We start from the raw sequence: 23,577 nt of genomic DNA on the forward strand, positions 1-23,577 counted from the left end.
TATTTTAAAAAATTTTAACATTGCAATTGCTCATTGCAGGTATATCAAAAAAAAAAAAAAGACTCTTGCTAATTAATCCTCTGACCTTGCTAGACCCGGCCACTGTACTCCAGCCTGGGCGACAGAGCGAAAAAAAAAAAAAAAAAAAAAAAAAAAAAAAAAAGACGTCTATGACCAAGTTATACTGAAGGTGAGATTTGAAGGATGAGTCAGATGCAAGAATGAGGACAACATTCCAGGCAGAGGGAAGTACACATGCAAGCCCTGAAGGGGGAAAGACCCTGATGCACATAGGGACTGAAAGAAGGCCAGTGTCCCTGGTGTATGGTGAGGAGACAGAAACAAAGAGGGTCCAGCTCATGAAGGCTTTGGAGTTGTTACTAAGTTTAGTGGAAATTTATTGGAATTATTTGGACATTGGCTAAGTGAAAACAATTCTGTAATTTGACACTGCTGCACTGAGAGGACTGGCAGAGGAATGGAGTAGAAGTAGGGGAGCTGATAGGATGTTATGGTTATAGACTTGGTGAGCAGCAGTGGTGGCTGGTGGCTGTGGGGATGAAAAAAAAGTATGCATGGAAGACATATTTTGGTGGAAAAATTTATAAGAATTGGGGATAGATTGAATGTGGACAACTCCCAGGTGTTTGGCTGGGTACTATTCACTGAGATGGGGAAGTCTGGAGAAAAAAACATTTCAGGGGAAAAAAATAAAAAAATAGGATGTGAGACATCAAAGTGGATATGTCAAATGGGCAGCTCAGAAGAGAGGCTAGAGCCAGAGATAGAAACTTTGGCTTGAGCACAAATAGGAGATTTACAACCATGGGAGCAGATGCTGCTGGTAGGGCGCGTGAATAGGCTAAGAAGAGAGGAAGCCCCAGGACAGTTCTGAATTTGAGTTCCAATAGTAAAGGGGGACACCTCAAAGAAAACTGAAGCAAAACAGAAAGTCCATGAAAAGAACAGGAGAAAGTTGAGTACCAGAACTAAGAAAAGAAAATTCCAAAAGAGGAAAGAATGTCCAATTGTGAAGTGCTGTTAAAAAGTCAGATAATATAGGGACCATCAAATCTCTATGAAATTTGGCAACATGGAGATCACTAGTAATTTAGTAATATATTTCCTAGTATCTTAACCACATGCCTAGATGGAACTGAATTTCTAGATATCCTCCTCTTTATTGTTCTCACCTTTTGTTCCAGGACTAACTTCATTTTCGGTTCCTCTTCACTTTCCCAAGTTACTTTCCTATCCATCTATTCTCCTCACTTTGGGCCAATAGAAAAGTATAACACAGGGAGGAGGGGAGGTGGGGAAAAGCAAACAGGACAAAAGTTAACTCAACATGGTATTTAATTTTGTGCATTCTTCACAGAACTGCTTTTCCTCCTTGTATTTGCCTAAGTATTTCATTTACTTAGAAAAACAAGTATATTTTAATTTAAAATATTATCTCTTTCATCAAGCTCACATAAATGTAATTCTGTGTTGTCTACTCCTGATGTGATTAAATTATAAATAGAGATTTCTTTGCAACTTAATTTGCTATAATCCTTAGCGTAAAATGAAGATATCCTTAATGTGGAATGCAAATACTATGATATGGCTTATGTCATGATGACTTGAAACTTTTCATCCTCTTTCACTATTTTTTTTAAAAAACATTCATATAAGAAAAGCCTTGGCATTAAATGATAAGAAATAGTTGCTTAGATGGCCAGAAATTGACTGGGTTTGATGGCCTTCATGATATAAAAACATCAACTGTTTTAAAAATAGTATTATCTAAGACTGAAGATTTCTTTTAAGTGAAAAACAATTTTGAAATAAAGGAAAAGAATGTCAGTGATATTTTAATGGCAATTTTTGAGAGTAGTCAAAAGACACTCCAGTATATATCGTCATGAATTTATGACTAATGACTAAAATAATTTTTTTTTTTTTTTTTTTTGGCTGAGCACAGGGGATTTTATTGATGGTACACGACAAGGTGGGGCTCCCTAGGCCCCTCCCCTCTTCAAGGGGTCTACATGGAAACTGAGGGGAGATTCAGTGTGGTGGGGGACTGAGTGTGGCAGGGACTCCCCAGCAGTGAGGGCTTCTCTCTTCCTCTTGTGCTCTCGCTGGGGCTGGTGGTCCAGGGGTCTTACTCCTTGGAGGCCATGTGGGCCATGAGGTCCACCACCCTGTTGCTGTAGCCAAATTCGTTGTCATACCAGGAAATGAGCTTGACAAAGTGGTTGTTGAGGGCAATGCCAGCCCCAGCGTCGAAGGTGGAAGAGTGGGTGTCTCTGTTGAAGTCGGAGGAGACCACCTGGTGTTCAGTGTAGCCCAGGATGCCCTTGAGGGGGCCCTCCGACGCCTGCTTCACCACCTTCTTGATGTCATCGTATTTGGCAGGTTTTTCCAGACGGCAGGTCAGGTCTACCACTGACACGTTGGCAGTGGGGACACGGAAGGCCATGCCAGTGAGCTTCCCGTTCAGCTCAGGGATGACCTTGCCCACAGCCTTGGCAGCGCCAGTAGAGGCAGGGATGATGTTCTGGAGAGCACCGCGGCCATCACGCCACAGTTTCCCAGAGGGGCCATCCACAGTCTTCTGGGTGGCAGTGATGGCGTGGACTGTGGTCATGAGTCCTTCCACGATACCAAAGTTGTCATGGATGACCTTGGCCAGGGGTGCTAAGCAGTTGGTGGTGCAGGAGGCGTTGCTGACGATCTTGAGGCTGTTGTCGTACTTCTCATGGTTCACACCCATGACGAACATGGGGGCGTCAGCAGAGGGGGCAGAGATGATGACTCTTTTGGCTCCCCCCTGCAAATGAGCCCCAGCCTTCTCCATGGTGGTGAAGACGCCAGTGGACTCCACGACGTACTCAGCGCCAGCATCGCCCCACTTGATTTTGGAGGGATCTCGCTCCTGGAAGATGGTGATGGGGCTTCCGTTGATGACAAGCTTCCCGTTCTCAGCCTTCACGGTGCCATGGAACTTGCCATGGGTGGAATCATACTGGAACATGTAAACCATGTAGTTGAGGTCAATGAAGGGGTCATTGATGGCAACAATATCCACTTTACCAGAGTTAAAAGCAGCCCTGGTGACCAGGCGCCCAATACGACCAAATCCGTTGACTCCGACCTTCACCTTCCCCATGGTGTCTCAGGGATGCGCTGGCGATGCAAAAGAAGATGTGGCTGACTCTCGAACAGGAGGAGCAGAGAGCCGACTAAAATAATTTAAAATTCTGCTTAGCACTAATCAAAATCCAGTTAAAAGACTGCTTTGGTACTTTTGAAGCACGTAAGATCTCTGGAAATGCATTACTGAATATTATTTGTGCCTTTAATGCTTCATCAACATTTAGGAGTACAAGCTTTTATTGTCAGTGTTTTAACAGTCAGCTATATAAAGTTGATAGAGTATATGTATTGAATATATCCATTAGTCATTTTCAGGAAGTGGAATATGTACACACATCTGAATATTTACTTAAATATAAAACAAGAGTAAGATGCTTAAGCTTCAATGTAGAATAAAATACTGATATTTGGGTTTTAAGTTAAAAAATATTAGTTGTGATTTTTGTTCACTTTTTTCCCCCATGCCTTTGATTCCTTCCTTCTGAAGACAGACAAAATCCTGACTTAGGCAGTATTTTTTAAAATACCAAGGGCCTCAGAAACCTAGGGTTTGATAAGTAATAAGAACAGGTTGAATGCTGAATCTCCTTTGACCACATTATCATTCTCCAGCTTGTTGTTCTTTTCAGTGGTGAGGTAAGACTATAACTCCTACTTAATGTTCCTGTTCCTTAGGTGAAATGCTACCATCTTTTGTTCAAAAGTTCAACATGCTGGGGTTGCTGCTGTTGTTGTTTTCTTCTTTTCTTTCTCTGCTTTTTAGATTTTGATGGAGACATGGTAGGAAGTCTGCTCTGGAAATGAGGTGAAAAAGCAAAGCAATTAGTTTTTGTTTATACAAAATAAAACCTTTTAAAAAACCTTGTTATCATAAAAAGAGCTCTACAACTATAGATAGTTGTTTTGAAGAAGAGAAGGGAATTGTGGAACACATGTATAATTGGGAGGGGTGGGCACAGTGGCTTATGCCTGTAATCCCAGCACTTTCGGAGGCTGAGGCAGACAGATCACCTGAGGTCAGGAGTTTGAGACCAGCCTGGCCAACATAATGGAAGTCTGTCTCTACTTAAAATACAAAATATTAGCTGGGTGTGGTAACACACGTCTGTGGTCCCAGGTACTTTGGAGTCTGAGGCATGAGAATCGCTTGAACCCAGGAGGCGGAGGTTGCAGTTAGCTAAGATTGCGCCACTGCACTCCAGCCTTGGTGACAGAGCAAGATTCCATCTCAAAGAAAAGCAACAACAGCAACGAAAACAAGCATAATTGGGAAAAATCTGAAAGAGAACACAGGATCATAAAAATATAGCAAACAAAGTGAGTGGGATTTAAAATTAGTGGAATAAGAAATGATGGGTAACAATAAAGAACATAATTTAGGTAATATAGTATCTTGGGACTCCTCCTGGAAGTATCTAGTTATGGACAGTGAGCAGCAAAAATAGGATATAACTCAATTCAGCATGCCTGATGGTTGTGGTAACCCTAGAAAATGACTCCAGGAAATAGGTGATAATCCAATCAGATTGAGAAGCTAATGTGCATGACAGGGGTGCCCTAGCAGACAGGCGAAGCTGAATAGAAATTCAGGAGGAGAGGAATTTTGGCTATTTAGTAAAATTATGAGCAGTTGGTCACAGGCAAATTTTATGAGTAGGTAGCCCTTCTGAAGTCTTAGGCATATAATTAACCTAGGTTGGAATTAAATTTGACATCAAAGCTTAAACTTTTTTATCTGAACTGAGATGCAAAAGTAAATTGGTCCTGCGTTTTGGAGAATTGTAAAAGAATTCCTTAATCCTTTAGCAAAATTTGGAAGTCAGTATCAGGTGGTGAGGATAGGAAAGTTAAAGGGACTGTGGACCAGGCAAGACCTTATCAACTGATTTAGGAAGCAGCAGTGACAGAGGCCAGACATATAACAAGAGAAAAGAGAAGGTGGAAAGTAAGAGACAGTTTTAATTGCTACAATAGAAAGATGGGATTTTGAAAAGATTAGCTATATGGAATAAAATTAACCAAAAATTGATCCAGGATTATAGGAAACTATTTCAAGACTCATTAATTTTACTATTGCTGTCAAACACACATTAAATCATTTTCCATTTGGGTCAGCTATAAGCATGAAGGTTCATTTGTGAAACAATTTCTGTATTGTTCCATGATCTGACATGCTTCACAAATCGTGTTTCTATATCCAACTTAAAAATTGAATGGTCTATGGTAATTCTACCATCATGTTTGAAATTTTCTTACCTTAAACAAAAAACCTGATCATATTATATTACTCAAATATGTGTAAGACTAGATTTAACTCAATGTATACTAGTGTACAGTGTGAGACTGCATAAACAAACTTTAAAAAAAATTGGTTATACATATTTTGATTTAACCTACAATGAAGTTAAGAGAAATCCTTAACCCCATTAGAGATTTGGGAGAGAGATGTGGCAACTGCTAACTTATAAATATTTTGCTGAAGCTTAAATTTTACTAGCTTTCTTTCAATTCCTATTTTTACTCAAAAAATTTAAATTTATAATTTGTATTCAGTTATTCTAGCTTACTGTTATATAGTATGGCTTGACAGAAAGAATATTCTCTTTTACTCTTCCGCAAAACAGAAAAATATCCACTAAACACAAAAATATACACAGCAAGTGTTAAAGTAGCCGTCTAAACCTTATGAAGACTTCTAATTCCTCAAATAGTACTTCAGAGCAACTGGATTTAATATCTTTCATCCAGCAGAGGGCTACCAATCTCCATTAGTTTCTGTGAACACACATGACAAAAAAATTCACATGGGTTATTTCAGTGGTTTTCAGGTTGTTTTAAGCAGCAGATCCTTTTCTTAAGATAGAGTTTTACAGTATGGAAGTGAGATACACTCTCTGCTTTAATTGGAGAAGGGTCTCCAAGCTGCCTCTCCAGAAGGCCCAGAGAGGTGTGGAGGATAATTGAAACTCTCCACTCTGATTTACCCAAAAATACACTTCTACATTTAAAGTCATCTCTTTTTGGGTTCAGTCATAATCCTTAATGCTGACACTGCATGGAAAATATATAAGCAGAATGATGCCCAAGTTACAGAAGTTCCTCTTCGTGGATTTTGTCTTCAATTACAGCTGTAGTTCCTACCGTGTGGTTGTATGTGTTGTTAGTTTGTTTTTGTTTTGTTTTGTTTGGGAAAGGTGACATTTCATCTCCAATCTAATGAGTGAGAAATATGCTTATTCTAACAAATTTTCTTCACAATATTTCATAGGTGTGTCAAGCTGACAGATTGGTTGACTGTGTATTCTTATATTTTATTCCTGTAACTGGGCCAGTTTCTGCTTAACTAAAACTGGATCAATTCTAGGAGTGAAATGAAGGTCCATCTCCTGCCTATTTATTACTCTGCTTTGGTAATAAATCTATTTTTAAAAGAACCTATTACAGAGACTTCCATTTGGAATTTGATGTCAAATGGTGATTGTTCTTTGTTGTGTTTTTCCATTCGAAACAAAGCTTTTGTGAGGCGTCCTTTTATTCTAATTAAAGCCTGGTCTAAATCTTTAGTAATGAAGTCTATTAACTAAAATGACTATGAATAGCTATACTTCTATCAGGGATATTAAATACTTTCTCAAGCACACATGCTCACTGATTTTAAGACTCATTCTGCAGTGTTCCAAGTTGTGTGTTAGATTTTTTTTTTTTTTTTTTCTTGAGAAGAAGTTTTGCTCTGTTGCCCAGGTTGGAGTGTAGTAGCATGATATCGGCTCACTGCAACCTCAGTCTCCCAGGTTTAAACGATTCTCCTGCCTCAGCCCCCCAAGTAGCTGGGATTACAGGCACACGCCACCACGCCCAGCTAATTTTTGTATTTTTAGTAGAGACCGGGTTTTACTATGTTGGCCACGCTGGTCTTGAAATCCTGACCTCAGGTGATCCACGCACTTTGGCCTCCCAAAGTTCTGAGATTACTGGCATGAGCCACTGCACCCAGCCAGTGTTGGATTTTATCATTACCAAATAGTCATAAAAAGTGTGAGCTTATTAACGATGCTGACCATTCAAAGTGATCAGCAATCTCTTTGCACACACACTATCTTTGGGGGTGATTCTATCTTATTTCCAGTCCATCCATCGTGTTTCGATCTTGTAAGTCTAGTTTATTCTCTTATGCTTTTATATTCATGTTTTGTTTTGTTTCAGAACAATAATCATAGCAGTTACCATTTATTGATCTCTTACCAGATGTTTTACATGTGCTATTTCACTTGGTTCTGTTAGGTAGATATTGTCTTCATTCATGTGAAATGAGATTGAAGCCCATAAAGGTGAAGTAATGCACCCAACATAGTACCCAAATTAGGATTCAAAAACCCAAATTCGAGGCCCTTTACCACATAAAGAAGCTTTATTTCATGGCAGTAGCAAACCATTATTTGATTAGTTAATAAAAAAGATGGTTGAAGTGGAGAAAAAACTGACGTATGCTTAGTTTAAACATTTTATTTCAACTTGAAACATATAAGTTGGACATTCTTTTACCAATGATCTGATGTCAAGACCTTTTATTTAATTATATTTTATTTAAGCAGTTTCCAGAATTTGGGGTTTAGCTCTGTCTTTTAAAAAATAAACAATACCGGCCGGGCGCGGTGGCTCAAGCCTGTAATCCCAGCACTTTGGGAGGCCGAGACGGGCGGATCACGAGGTCAGGAGATCGAGACCATCCTGGCTAACACGGTGAAACTCCGTCTCTACTAAAAATACAAAAACTAGCCGGGCGAGGTGGCGGGCGCCTGTAGTCTCAGCTACTCGGGAGGCTGAGGCAGGAGAATGGCGTAAACCCGGGAGGCGGAGCTTGCAGTGAGCTGAGATCCGGGGACAGAGCAAGACTCCGCCTCAAAAAAAAAAAAAAAAAAAACAACAACAAAAAAAAAACAATACCTATTTGTAGGTGTTGTCTCACCTATATTCTCTGGTTTATTATCTGTTAAATGCAGTCAGTAATTAAAGACACTTGCAAAACAATTTGATTGTAGAACTTCTAAATATCTTTGAAGCTTCCTCCCCAATCTTTTTGATTTGTTTCAGCCACACCCATAATTCAATAGCAATATTGTAGAAATTCCTCTTTATCAAGTTCTTACAAAGCATTCGTCTTAATTTTTGTAAAGCAACAATGTTTGGAACTCATATTTTCATTAGATAATATATGATTTATTTAAATTATGTAATTGCAATAGCAAGTACAATAGGATCAAAAGATTTGGGATAAACATACTTGACTCTTGCTGAGCGTATAACTTTACTAGTGGAAGAAGAATGTACACATATTATAGAATGGCTAGTAAGCTACAAGCTTTTAGTGTATGGTGGGCATCAGTCAGCATTTATAGAGAAAAATGGAAACATTTTCTTAAGTAAAGGTTTGCTGAGAGAGCTTCTACTCTGTTTTTCAAGAAATTAGGGGAGAGAGAGAATTTACTCCTTTCTGTGAAGACATGGAACTGAAGCTATGTGTATCACAGGACTTGAAGCAGAAAAAAAAACTCTACAGATGTTTTTATTTTACAAAGTTAGTTGGGTTAGATATTGCCCAAAGTTTCTACCTGAACCATCAAGTTTGGTTTTTATAAAAAGCTTTTAATTTGTGAGAAAAATGTTACTTGAGTTCTTTCAATTACATCTTATTGATCAGATTTTGGTGATGCTTTTGAATTCTCAAATGTTTCAAATTGCAATTCTCTGTTAAGATTTATTACATCATTATCAAAACTTTGTATTAAGCAAAGAGTATCACTTTCTGAAGTCCTGTAGTACATATTGTTTCTGCCATTCATTTGATGCTCATATTTCTCATTTGCTAACATTTGTAATCATCTGTTCTTATGCAAAGTAGTATGTTTTGGTGGAGAGGTAGTGGAAAAAAACAAAAAACACCCATGAAATAAATCTGTACTCAAAGAATTCAGTTTGCTTAACTTCCCAACTAAGTGATACTACTTTAGGGAACCATAACTGCTTCCCTTATTCCATCTCTTTTGTTTCACAGTGCCTTGTTCACAGCTCAGTTATTTGAAGTCTTTATAGACCTGTTTCTCTCTTTTGTTGTTTCTGCTGTACACCTGGTTGTCTTTGACATTTACTTCTGTTCTGCCAGGCTTTGTGGTCACAAGTGACTTGTGGAGCATTTTAAACCAAGTTCGAAGCTTGAGTTTTGTTGTAAGTCTCAGCGATAAAACCCAGGTTATAAATCTGCTGAAGGGCTGGTTATTTATTATTCTGCTCTTACCCTTAGAGTATTGCTTTTTGAGATCTCAGATGACTGTGAAGAGGGCTCCCTATTAGACTGTGCACCTTGTGTAGACATTGACCTTTGATATCTGCCCTCTTGCCTTGGAAGTTTTCAAAATAAAAGCTCAAGTTTGCAGGGAAATGCACTCAGGAAACAAAAGCAATTTCCCTGCTTGCTTATCTTTCCGTGGTTCCATTTTCCTTCAGTTTTGCCTGGCAGTTCCTTATTATCATCCCAGCTCTTTGTTGCTTTTAAGAAGTTATTTATATTTTATCCAGTATTTCTAGTTTGTTTCAGCAGTAGTGTTTGAATGCCTGGCTCCTATTAGCTGGAAACACATGCTGTTCATACAGGTGCTTAGTGTTTTGATTGTTGATCTGATTTAGAAGTGATACAAAGACCATGTCACACAAAAAAGCTCAAACATGCCTTACCCGTGAAAATGTGGTTTCTAAAGAAGATTTTATTTAATTTTATACTTTGGTTTCCATATTTATGGAATATGAGTTTGCATGAGTGGATATAAAATGAAAAGTGCTGGTTATGCTGTATTAGTCCATTCTTATGCTGCTAATAAATATATACCAGAAACTGGGTAATTTATAAAGGAAAGGCAGATTTAATGGACTCACAGTTCCACATAGCTAGGGAGGCTTCACAATCATGGTGGAAGGTGAGCAAAGGCACGTCTTACCTGGTGGCAGGCAAGAGAGTGTGTGCAGGGGAACTGCCCTTTATAAAACCATGAGATCTAGTGAGACTTATTCACTGTCATGAGAACAACGTGGGAGAAACCTGCCCCCATCATTCGATTACCTCCCACTGGGTCCGTTCTATGACACATGGGGATTGTGGGAGCTACAATTCAAGATGAGATTTGGGTGGGGACACAGTCAAACCATATCACATGCCTAAAGCAAGAAACAAGGAATGCCTAGCAACAGATTTTATTTGCAGGTTAATTAAACAACAGATGCAAGCATATCTTATGTCTGTTGGTAAAGAAGTTAAAATAGATCATAGAAGCTCTTTCAGAGGGAAAAAAAGAGTTAAATACGACAGCATCCAGAAGCAGTAATAATCCAAATGTTTACAACTCCATAAAAATTGCCAAGTACCCATGGATACAATAGTCATTTTCTCCAGGTGAAAAATGACCAGATGGTAGCACTTCCATTTTCTGGTGCCAACAATGCAGCCGCAGGTGGATTGTTTTTTGAGTGGTTGTGTTATTGAAACATGTTTTTATAAGTATTTTATATTTATTGTAGTGTCTGCTGCACAGGACTTTACTGGCCATAGAACTGGTTGTTGGAATTGCTGAAAGTGTTTAGGTTTGTGTTTTAACAATAAGGGCTTTGGATTGGGAAACTGGAGACCTGACACATCATTGATTTAATGTTTGATCTACAGTTGATTCGGATATGCTCTAAGATTACATTTTGCCATTTTTCTTTTGTTAATTTTGAAAAATAAGAAAATATTTTTGCTAATTATTTACTGGCCAAGCATACTGAATTAGAAGGCTATAATTCATGTCTATAAAAAGTGTAGAATAATAGCCAAGTCATTTAAAATTACATTTACAGGCTTTTAAGCATTACTAATTTATATGTAAATACAAAATTATTTTGTGAAAATTTAAGATACACATGACTTAGAGTCACATAAAGAATAACAATTAAAAATAGTTTTATCCCAATCAAGAAAAATCAATCTTTTTCTTTTGCAAATAGTCAAATTAAAATGTTCTATCAAACAGTTTATCCAAATGGTGCATCTAAGTGACATTGGGTAAATGTAAAACTTTCAGGTATTGATCAAAATTACCAATAAATTTGTTTCCCTTGAGATGCTAAAGCTGTTAACATATAATTTGTAAGTAAAAATATAATTCCCAAAGAAAACAACAAATTTCTTCATGGATAAAGGCATGACATAAATAAGCACACAAAAACATCCTCAGTGATATTGAGGGTTAACAGGCTTGAGATTGAATTTTCACATTTTAACCACAATTCAGTGCTTTTCATTTGACCAAAGTAAAAGGGCTAAGAAATATACCCAGAGCTTTTATAAAAAGCTGTTACAAACCAAAAGGGGAAGTTATATGTGTTTGAAAACACAACAATAAATAGAGTTAGATATTAACTGTAATGTTTCAATCCTTTAATAGACGATGAGGATTTCTTATCCAAAATCAGTGCATTTTTTGGAAAAAACCTTGTGAACAATAGAATAAAACATCATTTATGAGAAGAAAGCAGCCCTTAGAAGACATTTGAAGATATTAGTTTGAAACTTGGGCTAAGCATTTGAAGATTTTGAAGCAGCTTTCTAGCCAGATCTGAATATTAGTAATTGCAGTCACTGTAGATTATACAAAGTGACTGAGATGTTCCAGGAAGGCTGAAAATAATCACTTCTCTGGCTGGATTTTCATATCCATGAGGACAAGGGTTTGGTCATTTTTGTTACCAGATCCCCAGTGCTTCATAACTGGCTCATAGTAGGCCTTTAGTAACTATATATGATGAGAAGATACAACTATAAATAGAAGCTGTTTATGCTAATAAGATGAGGACAATGAGAAAGTTTTTATTTTAAACAAAGGATACTTTAAAAGGCAAATTTTAAGTTTAATCCCTAGGCTTTCAGTTTACTATTATAGTAAATTAAAAGAATGATTTTAACATTGTGGGGCTTTTCTGACTCTGGAATAAATTTCTTTATTTTCTGTTAAAGAGAGCACAGAAAATAAATTTGATTACGAAGCTCTAGTGAGGGGATTTTTTCACTGGAAGACTTTTCACAATTAGCAAATCCAGCCTATTTACACAGGTAGACTCCACAAGCTACGCTGTTGCACACTCATCTTTGTCCATTTGGGAATGAGTAAATGAGGGGGCAGTGGGGTTGGGAGGACGCAGGGGGAGACAGGATGTGTATAGAAATGTCTTTTGCTTCTGAACTGTGGCTTTTTCAATGTTCGCTTCTCTGTACCTTTCCCTTCCCTCTGCCCACTGCAGTGTGGCTGCTGCCTGTAATCCCCAGACTTCCTCTGACATAATAAAGGGAGGTCTGTGGTGACAGAATGGTCACTATTTATGACCTACACTTTGTGCGGCTCTATCTTCTTTATGTCAAGGGGTGTCCAGAGGGTAGCTTTTCATTCCTTGTCTGTTGACCACTGTTACTAGCCAGACATTTCCTGTGACACTTCAGAAGCATTATGAGCTTGAGAGGCATACACTTGGGGGTCTTGAGACTACTTCTACATCTCCTTCTCAGCCTATGAAAACCGCCTGTTTTGATTTAGAGCTGGAGTGTCCTTGCTTCCTTTCCTCAGGCAGGAGTAGAAGGAAGATACCTTTTTTTGCATTCTCCTTTTAGCCAAATCATCTCCTTGTAGAAACATTCTTATCACAAGAAAGTAGGATCTATTATATTATGAGCAAGCTCTGCTTTGGTAATTGTGCATTATCAAATTGGCTTTTGGGTTTGGCTTCAGGTAAAACAAATTCAGAGTTCTATGCCATCGGACTCACTTATTCAGTTTGCTTTTCCTTACTGTTGATCACTCATTAGTTCCAAAAAACAGAGGAAGCCTCACCTATGGATTAACACCACGAACTTGATTAGAATAATGAACTCTTGGCACATAGTTCAAACACAGTTCAAGTAAGCACATTTTTTTTTTTCCCTGATTAGGTGATGTTTTAGCTGTCTTCGTAGTGCATCTGCTTCTCTTTCCACTCAGCACCCACATCACATTTGTGGTAGAGTGACAATATATGCTGTTCAATTGCATAGCTGCTTCTCCTGGGCAGGGCTAGGGAAAGTGAAGGGAGAGATTAAGTTGCATGTGGCTAGCTCAGTTGTTATTGAACGCTGCCTGACTGATGCCTGATGTCTGCAGAGGATTTTCTTTGGAATTTGATCAATGGAGTGCTGGACAGTGAGGACAGCAAATGGCCATTTTATCTCCTGTCTTTAAAATAAAATATGCCCTCTCTGAAGGGCAGTCTATGCTGGCTCTCAAGTTTAAATGTGAACGGACAGTGTGCTCCTTACCTTTGAAGGCAATACAAGCTTATCCCATTGATGGTCGTGATGCTTTGTGGAAGGAATCAGCTTTTGTTACAAGCTCAAAACTCAGCCAGAATTATATCTCTGCTGAAGATTTGATAGGAAGAGCCTTTTAATGTGGTGCATGCATCATTTCAATGGCTGTGAGCTCCTGGGATTGGAACCTGGTGCCTTGTCTGTGCAGAGGTCAGCTGGTGAGTGTGCGCTACTCTCTTTCCTCAGAGAATTAATACCCATTATTTTCCATTCAAATAGAAATCATGGGTAAGTTTGAGCAACACAAGTATACAAGAAGGAAAGATTTTAAAAACATCAATTTCTCAACAGCTCACTACTGAATAAGTTAGTTATAAAGAGGCATAGTTATCACTCTGTAGGAATGTCTAATTTGCCTAGCTTTCTTAAAAGGATTATGCGCTACTATCTCCTATGGGAGCAATCTGTTCCTTAATTAAGGAAAAGAGAAATAAAAATCACATGCTAAGAATGGACTTGTGATCAGTTTATTTTATTTATGAATATTTATATTAATTGTCTCTGATTTCCTGTTTTTTTATTTGAACGGTAAAAGCCCGAGTGGGTTCCTTTTCTGAGGTAGGTTGATTTAAGAGCACTGAACCTTGGCCCTCCTGTCCTTGTGAGCCATCCCGAGGAAAGATACCTGGAAAAAAATCATTTGGCTTCTAGTGTCCTCTTCTATAAAAACATGGTGACTTTGCTTCTGTGTCACACTTAAAGGTATTATGAGAAAATATAAGCAAAGTAGTGTAATTATGATTCTTAAAGATGTGACAATCACAGCGCTTTGCGCAATGTGTATGTCAATCTAACATCTAACAAACTAACACCTAGTACATTACCTTTTCTTTATGAGACGAAGATAAAAAGAGCTGTCATATTTGTTTATAGAAAGTAAAAGAGCCTTAGAGACTAAGACTCTGTTAACCATGCCTATTTTTTTTGTTTTTTTACTTATTAAGTTGAAGTTTAAAAAACGTGTAAAAATGTATACTTTTCCTGGCATCAGAAAACAACATAATGTAATTAATAACTTTGATTTTACAAGAGAGTCTATATTGAGCTCATTAAAAGCCAACGAAATAAAAGGTTTTTTTTTTTGACAACAGGAACTCCTCACTTTCTTCTCTATCTGTGCTTATGATTTTTCACTTTCTTAATGAGATTTCTAGAAGAGGAGAGGATATTTTGATGGTGTATCAGCAGGTTCTAAAGGGGCAGTGGAAAGGTCTTGTGCCAGAAGAAGCTGGAGTCACCCTCACAACAGGAAAACCACTGCAGGAGACTCAGCCACATTTCCTTGGGACTCATGCTATTAAGCTAAATGGACATCCACGAATCAAGTAAGACTTGCTTGTTGCAAACATTTCTTTTAAAGTAGAAGAAAAGAGAATGCCAGATGGCATTCAGAACACCCTGTGCTCCAGTCTTGCTGCTTTCCCCGAACCACCTTCTTTCCTAATGACTGCTTTGACACCACAGCAGCTGATTCTCCAGAGTACTTTAGAGGAGAAAATGTCTGAAGTATGCTATGTCAAGTGGCAGACAGTGACTCCCCTGGCCAAGGAGATAGAAGAATCCTCCCCACATCCACACATTATCTTCCCAGAAAGCCTGAATGGCTATGTATATTTCTCTGTAAAAATGTAAAAGGTTTTTCAGACAAGGGAGTTTGAAGGGCTTAGATACATATGAAGCTGATTTGTTTTTATTTTTGTTTTTTTTGGAACATGAATTTTCAGCTGTTCAGATCAGAGAAAGCTAATGCTCCCCATATATGATAAAAACTGCTTCCTTCCCTCCCTTCCTTTACTGTCTGTAAGTTGATTGACCATTGCATCAGCAACACAACGCTGATCCACGCCATGGTGATTACTGTTTCCTTTGACTGACTTTTGAATCAGATTAAGTGCTAGGTTCTCTATACTACTGTGGACTGCATTTTGCTTGCTTATGGGATATTTTATTAATCTTACTGCTTTCAACTCAGTTTAGGTAAAAGGAAAAATTGCAAATTATGTTATATAAACTATAACATGTACCATCCATGTTAGTATTTTCCCCCCAGAAGAGTTGCTCTCTTACTATCTTTATGTAGTGCAAGAAATGAGACTTTACGCTTTCCATTTATGGAAGCAGATATATCGTAAGGGTTAGGATACAAAAACATATCATTTTCTAGGAGAGCACTTTTAATGTTATTTTACTCTTTTTCTAACAATAGCATATATGTAGACTCATTATATTGTTTTATTATCAATGATTATAGTAGTGAAAACCCTTCTCCTAAAATGCAACAATTGTGTGTATTGGGAAGGAACGTCCATCGTGCTCTATATACAATATAGTGGTATGATTCTGTCTCCAGCTAAGAGTGAATAACTGAGAAGGGAGTGCCATCCTTGGCATCCTATTGGACCTTGATAAAACTGTGGCGTTATATGTAACTGGAATACTATAGAGAACTTCATCTTCTTGAGTTAACAGCTTGTATCCTCTTTTCCTCTTTCATTGAGCCTCCCTATTCAGTGTATATACAGGAACATTGAGAAATACTAATCCTGCTTTACTTCATCACATTGCTTTTCAAGTACATTTGCATTTAACAAAAGCCTTTGATAATTAATAATGAGTACCTGTGTGCCCTCTCTGAGTGATAAAGAGTGGCTTGAGTTGTGCCTGCTTTCCTCTTTCCCTTTCTCTATTCCTGCCTTCCTCTCCCTCTTTTGAACTGCCCCCTCTTTCTCCCAGGAAAACCTCGCTGAACCCAGATTATACTGTGTGTTCACTGACAGCTCCTTTCTCTGCTTAATGCAGCTCCCTAATTCAGCCTCACGTGGATCTGTAAATGGCACAGTGAGGACCCGGCTACTCCCAGCCCTTCCCAGACCTGCTCACCCCTTTATTGCCACGGCAGTGGCAAGTAACTCCACCTGTGCTCCTCTTCTCCCAAAACAGCAACGTCGATTCTTTACTTTAAATGAACCTGGGAGAAGGAAAGGGCTGTGAGATGAAAAAGGCAGGAATTCATGTCATGTGCTACAGCAGAGCAGCCGTAGCAACGGCAGTAACAGCAGTAGCACGGCAGCAGCAGCAGCAGCAGAGAGAGTCCTTTAGCGAGACTGCACCATTTTCTTCTCACCCTGCATAGAGGTGTGGTTGGAAGCAGCAATAAACTACCCACCCCCTAGCAGTTTCACAGAGGTGGCCTCTTCCTGGCTCCAGTCAGAAGACACAGACTGTCTGGAGGAGTCCCCAAAGACTGTTCCAATTGGTGATGTGTGTCTAAGGATGGCTTTTTCAACTAGTAGGATGCTTCTCTGCACTTGCAGCCACCCAACTGCTGAAGAGCTGGAAGTCTAGTGCTCCGCCTTCCCCCGGGACCATTTCTGACTGTGGGTGCACACCTATGCCTGTGTGCGTGCAGGTATATGCTGCTGGAGGTCTCGGTTTGGGACCTCAGTTCATTGTAGTGAGTTATGAGTGCTGCAGAGGCTGGAGCAAGATTATGACCTAGCTCGGGGGCGGAGTGGATTATCTTGTGAGTGTTCTGGCTGCCAGCCATTGCCCTGGTGGGGAAAATCACATCTCCATAGAGCTCTAAAATCACCTGGATTGCTAGGGAGTGGAAACTGATCCTCTGCTACTGCTTCTGCTGATTTCCTCTGCAAAATGGCTCACGCTGCTGCTTCTATTAAAAAAGTTCGAGAGGCTGATCTGGATGAAAAGGAAAAAAATCTTGAGAGAGACAGAAAAAAACAACGGAAAATCCCCAGAGAACGTATGGAACGAAAAAGAAAGGTATGAGGAGCATCCTTTTAACCCTATTTCTCTGCAGCTCTGTGTAGCACCATCAGCCTCCGAATTGGCAATTTCATCCTCCCTTCCTTCCATCATTCCCCTGCACCATTTCTAAGCTTAGTTTGCAGCCTAGAGCTCATGCCTAAATTTGCTGCATTGGGAGGAGATGCTTGAGCAGGGTGAATTCCCTTTGCTTTGACCAAGCAAGGCAAAAATGCCTCCACTTCATTTTTCTTTTTTTTGTCTCAATTATCTTTATTTAATCTCAAAACTAGGTGCTTTATCTCTTCAGGCTACTCTGAGTACTGGGCACAGAAGAAGGAAGGGGTTGATTTACGGTTGGAGGGTTAAAGTATTTTCCTCTTCTTGTTCCTCATCTCTACTACTGTATCTTTAGCAGTGTGTCTTCTCACTGACTGTATATTTGATGTAGACCTCTAGTTAAGAATAAACTACAGATTTTATGTGCTCTCTTTTTCCCTCCTGGAGGTTTACACCAGGTTTTCACTTCTTAGTGAAGCTGCACTAAGAATATTGGTGCAGTGAGCTGTGTCTCTGCATTTTTAAAATTTTAATTATTTTTTTGTTTTCTATCATTAATCTTTTAATTTTCTTTTCTGAATATGGCAATGAAATCAAAACAACCAAGGTTAAACAAAGTATGAAATGTTGATTCCTTTTACATTGAACTATTGCTTCTTTCTCTTAAAATACTGTTTTACTTTATAATAGAAATAATCTTACAACTTGATGGAACTGAAATACTCATTTAGTCAGTGATCTAGATCTATAAAGGAAGATCTCTGTAAATGTTTTAATTAACAAAGTAGGTCCCTGAATAATTTCAGAAGATGACAAATGGCATATCACATTAGCAGAGCGTTAAAATAGTGGTTTGTACGCAAACTGTTGTTAAACATAGCTCTGGGGTTAGGGATGCAATGGGGATCCATATACTTAATAATCCATATGCTCAGTGGACTCTTTTTTTCTTCCATAATAAATACGTTTACCTTTCAATTTGGGGGATGTAGTCTTTGCCTCATTTTTGGAAAGACACTTGAGAACCCACATTGAGTTGAGATCTTACTGCACAGGGATTCATTACATTTCAGTTTACTACTTATCTCACCACCAGCTAGATCAAATGACTGTTATTAGGCTACAGAAATAAAATTAGCAGTATATAATGATTTCCCTTCTGGGAAAAACTTTAATACTGCTTGTCTGACCTTTAAAAGACCGTGTTGTTTCAAGATTGCATTAATTCTTTTTTGTAGAATCAAAAGTATTATTAGCAATTTTGTGGAGGTTGACTTCCTTCTTGACAGCGACTGCAGTTCTGTTTCTAATCCTCTAAATGGAACATTATTGTATAAAGTAATTTTCTGTGATTATATCTTTTTTGTCTTTTGTTCTCCAAAACACAGTATATGATTTCTTGGCTAGGGGCCCTTATCAGCATTCAGCTGTGACCTAGCAACTTTGCTTAGCTAGAGTACCACGCATACACGTGGAAAATCACTTGATCTCACTCTGGTTTGTTTCTGTATCTAGTTGAATGTTTTTCCTTTTCCAAACCGTGTTAAAAATAAAAAAAAAAAACACTGTACTGTTATAATAAAAGGTGCCACTTGTTGATGAGAATCTCAGTTGCTTGGATGCTGCATTGCTTTAGCTTGAATCCAGAACCATAGGCAAGATCATTGGTTAGTAATGTGGTCATATGACAGGATCATCTGGTCTTCACATGTAGATATCATATCTAAGCTAGAACCAGAGTAAATTAGGAAAATAAAGGCATAGCTAGTATTTGTCCTTGTTCCTCTTTTTTCATATGCACCCATTGCTCTTCCTCCCTTTTCTACTGCAGATATTTACACAGCACAACAAACTTGCTAAAAGAGTGGGTGTGCTTTTTAACTACATTATATTTATTTTCTAGACAGACAATCCCTTTCCCAACCCTGCCACACACGCATACCCACTGAACCAGTTTTTAATTTTTTTTTTGAAAGAAGAAAAATTTACCTCATCATCATACCTTAAGGTGTACATACCTTCATGATAGTTCATGAAGAAATGAAAAAAGGTGATTGCCTATTAGTGGCATTCTGGAATACCACCTGCAGAAAGTAATTTTAAAATTATCATTGTTTATTTGCTGATTTCACTTTATCATCATAAGGGAAAACATCAGTTGTACAGATGATTGAGTATATCATTTTCACATCCATTTGTAGTGCCTCTTGCTAATGAAACTGTTTATTTGAAAAATTCAGATGAGATCCACCCCAATGCAGATAAAAGCCAATTATGGGACTTGAAAGAAAATAAATAAGCTGATTTTGAAGGACTTTTACCAAGGTAAAGATGTTGCACATTAAAATCAATTAAGCAGTCACATTTAATCTTCATTTTAATATTCTTTTGTAAATGTATCATTAATTAAAATAATCTTTGTATTATTATTTTGTACTCCATAAAACATTTAAAATTAATTTTAATTATTTGTAAACTTGAAACATGCTGCATGCTTGACTATAACCCCTCTATCAAGTTGCCAATGGTGTGGTATTAAAACAATGTATACTAAGAGATCTACTTTCAACCTAATTATAAGCAGAACTTATCTTAGAATATTATGTTCAGACTTCTTTGGGCTATACTCCAGTGAGCTAATATTTATTAAATATGGTATAGTACCAAATATCTATTGTATCTGTGTCATACTGTGTAGAGCTAGAATAAAGCTAAGCTTTAAATAAATAGACAAAGATTAAGATGAGTTAAATTAATTTAGTATGTTTGCTGGAGTACATTAATCTGGCATTTTACAAAAATCAGACTATCCCTATTCTAATTATTAGCTTATATTAACAAATAAGTTATCTGTATGTCCAGATTGCTAGTTTTTATGTTGGAATCTGAGAATTTTAGAATTGAGGAGGATGCCAACAAAAAATGGTTAAGTGATTTATCAGCGTTTTCACAAATTTGCGAGACTTAGTTCTAAAAAGTGATTTCAAGTGTAATATTCTTCCCACAACCAGATACTATTTTCCAACTCTATGTTTTTTAAAATTTGAAAAATACATAATTTTTAGAGAATGAGTAAACAAATTTATTCTTGAAAGTAAAGCATATATTTATTTTATTTATTTTAAAACTTTATTATAAGTTCAGGGGTACATGTTCAGGATGTGCAGGTTTGTTACCTAGGTAAACGTGTATCATGGGGGTTTGTTGTACAGATTATTTCATCACCTAGGTATTAAGCCTAGTACCCATTAGTGATTTTTCCTGATCCTCTCCCTCCTCCCAATCTCCATCCTCCAATAAGTCCCAGCGTGTGTGTCGTTCCCCTCTATGTGTCCATGTGTTCTCATCATTTAGTTCACACTTATAAGAACATAAAGTATATATTTAAATAATGTTTCTCATTTAAATTTATGATCATCATAAATTTTCAAATAAATCAATATGTTCACCATTTCTCAGCACAGACAAACCATTGTCCAATCCATCATAATGTCTATCACTGGAATCATATGACTTAAAAGGCAAATGTATGACTAGTTCTTAACATCCTGATGCTTAAGAAATTCTTTTTATTATTTTAATTTATACTATTAAAATGCCAGAGTTCGTATTTTCTGAAAAAATATTTATGATCATTTATTGAGTACTCATGTGGTCCTGTATCTGACACTTTACACACATTGTGCTGTTAACCATGATAACAATCCTATATATTAGGTATTATTCTCTGGATTTCACAAACAAGGAAATTGCTTAATCATACACAAGTAGCATGTGGCAGAGTTGGGATTTGAATCCAGGTCTGTCTGGCTCTAAAGTTCATTGGAGAAAAAAAAGTTACATTATTTCTTGGTCTGTACCTACACTGGATGTAGATTATAAGGAAATTGTTTATTCCACCAAATGCTTCAATTTCTTCACCTCTAAATTAACTTCCTACAGCTGAAAGAAATTTAAATACTGTGATAATAAATTAAATGATGAATTTGAGGGGGAAATTATGTAAATGCATGTTGGGATTCTATCAAAATTGCACCAAGATATTTCATGAGGTTTCTTGGAAAATCAACCATTAGAAGTCAACATTTGCTCTTCAAATTGATGTCAATTACTGGCAATTATAGACTATGATATATAATCATTTTTTCTCACAATTTTATTAGGACTTCAAGATATATTTGCATCTCTACTTTTATTAAACTGATAGGTGATTTTGCATGGGATTAAGTAGAAAAAAAAAACTTCCTTTCAAGTTGTTTTCATTTAATTTCACAGAAAAAGGTTCTGATTAGTTATTTGCTTTTAAAAATGTACACAGTTATTATCTTGGTGAGAACCAGACTTATTTCTAGGATAGGCTTTGGGGGAATCTCCCCGCCTACCACATTCTTCTTGTTCATTTGGTTATTTAATTGATAGCAATGATAATACTTATTGAGTATATGTAATAAAGTTCTCATCAAGTTGTAATGTGACATGGAGAAATGAAGATTTAAAAAAGTTATATTAGTATTTTTTCTTAATTTAAAGTGTTTTATTTGCAAGTTGAGAGTGGAATGTATTCTATACTTTGTAACTATGTTATAAGAATGAGTTGAAAATGAACATGAAACATAGTGTAAAACTGAGCAGCATGCTTTCCCTGGTGATCTGTGGGTGAAGCCTGAAGTGTAGGAGGAGATTGGACAGCCTAGTCATCCCTCTCATTTTTGAGCCTTCTGCTTGGGCACTCAGGGAAGTCCAACTCTGGAAATTGCAACACTTAGTCAAGAACCATGTATGCACAAAGATGTCTGGACACCAAACCAAATACACTGTGATTAAAAATACAAATCACAACCAGAATAACCTGGCACTGTGTAGTGTGTTACATTCGAGAACTCTACAAACATGGGAAATCCCAGTTAACAGTTTTTAAAACCTACATGGAATTGTCTTTATGTTACCTTCCCAGAGCGCCTTCATCAGTATGTCAGTATTTCCAGAAACCACATTAACATGAAGTAGATTGGTGCTGTCTTGAGTTTTATCTGGACAGATGCCCTTCTTATGTCCCAGTGCCCACTTATATGTGAAAATTCAAAAGTTTTGTTGATTTGCTTTTCCCATTTTGAGTCTAAATAAAAATGTTCAGTCGTATCTATTTAAATGTGGTAACTTCCATGGAATTATTATTATTTAAAACCCATTATCTTTTTCTTTATCACTCCTCTGATTTCTCTTCTTAGCTCAGTTCACGAATCCTTTCTTGACTAGAATCATTATCTTTAAATAAGTGGCTTGCGTTATTAATGACACTCTTCACCAGCGCCATAAAGCTGAGTTTTTATTAGTTTTTAATTATAAAGAACCTCTTTTGACCATTGCATGGGTGACTAATAGTTTAGTGTTACAGCTGTCAAATTTGTGCCAATTGTGGCGAAAATAGTCCCAATTGTATGGCTTGAGGTAAGTTTTAAGAAGACAGTTGAAAGAAAAAGAAAATTTTAATTGAAAAAAGCTACTATGAGTGAGTTGATTTAGTTTTGGAATCTAAAATCTTATACACACTCAAAGTAATTTTTTTTCCTATTTTATTACATTAATCTGTGTTCATATGTTTTAATCTTTAAAAAATCAGAATTAATTCCTTTGTTACCTTTATTATCAAACTTTTAATTTTTTTAGTCCCCTTATTCACCAATCGATTAAAAATAAAGATATTTACACTACATTTTGACATCGTAATGAATACAGAAAATATTTTGTAGAAAGATCGTAAGAGTCAGTGAAAATACAAGGAAGTTGAGACCTCTACTCATTCCATATTTAATGATCTACCTGTGTTTATATTTTTCCATTATGCCATTCTTTTTTATTTGTATTTCTCAAAATAATTTCTTCTTTACAAAGAATATTTACTTTTAGTCTCAGTCATGGAGACATTATATCCTAAAATAAAGAAAAGTATAAAGAAGATATTTCTCAAATTCTGGATTTCTGCATAAATTGCTAGTGAGGTCATCAGCTATTTGAGTGTGCCCCTTTTGCTCCAAAGGTGAGCTGTGATTTTAAATGTTTATTGTGGAAAATCTCAACAGAATCATCTGGTTCTATCCCATTCATAATAAGTCAGAATCCTGGGGTAGACTGGAACGGAAAAGAGACCATAATCCATATGCTTTTCAAACTCCCTTGGTGATTCCAAC

The 23,577-nt window shown here is 37.2% G+C and overlaps 1 protein-coding gene and 1 pseudogene across 4 annotated transcripts in view; one reads left to right on the forward strand and one right to left on the reverse strand.

Annotated features, from left to right (window-relative positions):
• Positions 1–23,577, forward strand: part of ANK2 (ankyrin 2, neuronal) — a 583,270-nt gene that overhangs the window by 288,514 nt on the left and 271,179 nt on the right. The gene's annotated exons all lie outside the window — the stretch shown is intronic.
• Positions 1,933–3,223, reverse strand: LOC105516257 (annotated as a pseudogene). The gene has a single exon (XR_001002460.1). The product of XR_001002460.1 is annotated as a glyceraldehyde-3-phosphate dehydrogenase pseudogene (transcript).

The sequence above is a fragment of the Colobus angolensis genome, unplaced genomic scaffold (assembly GCF_000951035.1).
Source record: "Colobus angolensis palliatus isolate OR3802 unplaced genomic scaffold, Cang.pa_1.0 Scaffold279, whole genome shotgun sequence".
Taxonomy (NCBI): Eukaryota; Metazoa; Chordata; class Mammalia; order Primates; family Cercopithecidae; genus Colobus; species Colobus angolensis.